Genomic DNA, 1,837 nt, shown 5'->3' on the forward strand with positions numbered 1-1,837 from the left:
TGAGTAACAACCTCTGCGCCCAGTGCCAGAAAGACTTTAAAAACTGTTTCTGGAGTAAACTCACTAATTAAACTAAGCAAAATCTGGCCTAGAAATAAAATATACATACCTAATATTTACATATCTATACAATGATTTAGTAGCTAGCATGATACTCTCCCAAGGTGATCAATACACACCCCTAAATTGTCTGCTGTATCTGAAACTCAACCTTTTGCCTTTCCTATCAGTGAACATCTATGCCTCTTTGCACCTTTGCCCCAGCAAGACAAACAGAACATCTTTTCATCAGCAAGCACAAGCTCCTGGAACTCTGAAGGGCTAAATGGTAGTTGGCACCTCATTTGAATTCATCTTTATCATGTTCCCTTTCAAATGTTTTATCGAAACAGTGCACCTGCAGCGTCTATCTTCTTTAATCTGGAGTCCTTTGAAGAAAATGTCAGAATGAGGCAGAGAGCTTCAAAACTTTCATAGCACCTTCACAGACAAGTCAAGAAAAAGCTTATTTTTAAAAATACTATGTTCACTCATATCTCAAAATGCACATATCTAAGAATATCAAATACAAACACATGGAAAAGACTGGTGTTTTGGTTTTGGTAAACTCTCAGAGACTGGGGACAAATGCACTAAAATCACCTTCTTTAACCTGAGAAATTTGGAAAAACTTGAAACTAGACAGATATATTGCCTAAAATTATCAAGAAGCTGTGTCACCTTGCTTCACATATTAAGGCAGTAAAACCTTCCAAATTACCAGATTTTGGTTCATCTCACCCTCTTCACACTCAAATTAAATTTTACACACAATATTTGAAGAGAGCAGTATTCTTTTTATAAATTTTCATTTCATACTTCAGCACACTTGCACCACAAAACAAAGGAAGCTAGTCCAAAATACCAAGAAGCCTAAAGAAAAATCTAAAAGGGACTAACACTGCCAAACATTCATACTGGTGCTAGTTTAATTTTCTCTTTTAAAAATGTGAGCACATTTTGCATTTCCTAGACAGCAAACACGTCTTCGTGTCCCTTAAGCTGTACAACTAGCCATGTTCTTTTCCAGGAATCTAGTTGGAAAACCTTTTAAAGTCTGCTGGCAATGAAGGGATTAAAACCTGAGGAATTAAATAACTGTCTCCACCTCCTAGACACCAGAAGTCCAATTTCCCAAAAGTTTCAAAGGAACAACTCATGACCTCCCTACCCGTGGACGGCTCGGCATAGCCTATGAGAAAGGAGCCCGCGATTTCCTCATTTAAACGAGGATGCTCATTTTAATCACTTGCCGGGAGAAGATCGCCCGACCGACAACCTGGCGGGATTTTGGAACTGGCTTGCTCCAAATCCGCCAAATTTCGCTCTCTCCTCCCTCTGCCGCACAGATCGGGTGCTTTCTAAACTCACGTCCCTAGTCTTTTATGCCCATTTCCAGTTACTCATCCCTGTAGCCGAGAGCGATGCCCACACGCCTTCCCGGCGGCTTCTCCGCCAGGGTTTGGGGGGGATGCGGCCATAAAGTTCCACGTGCCTCTTTCCAGAGAGCGCCCTCCCTCCCACCGCACTTACACCTGAACTTGTCTCCAGCACTGCGGACACCCGGCTGCCACATTCTTTCGGGGAGGGAGGGCAAGATTTTTGTCCTGCGCCTCTGGCAACGCGTGGAGTCTATATATGGTGGGGCGAGGGGGGCGCGGAATTCTCTACTTTGGATTGGTTTGTTTGTTTTAAATCCAGAGTGGGCAGTTGGGGAGGGGGTGTTCAGCAACTACACGCACATACACACACACACACCCTCGCCCTGCCCTCGGATCACGGCCGGCGCGTCCCGGCC

The 1,837-nt window shown here is 43.9% G+C and overlaps 1 protein-coding gene across 1 annotated transcript in view; it reads right to left on the reverse strand.

Annotated features, from left to right (window-relative positions):
• Positions 1 to 1,837, reverse strand: part of LOC103604938 (metallophosphoesterase MPPED2) — an 84,865-nt gene that overhangs the window by 82,269 nt on the left and 759 nt on the right. The gene's annotated exons all lie outside the window — the stretch shown is intronic.

The sequence above is a fragment of the Galeopterus variegatus genome, unplaced genomic scaffold (genome assembly GCF_000696425.1).
Source record: "Galeopterus variegatus unplaced genomic scaffold, G_variegatus-3.0.2 Scaffold5492, whole genome shotgun sequence".
In the NCBI taxonomy this organism is placed as follows: domain Eukaryota; kingdom Metazoa; phylum Chordata; class Mammalia; order Dermoptera; family Cynocephalidae; genus Galeopterus; species Galeopterus variegatus.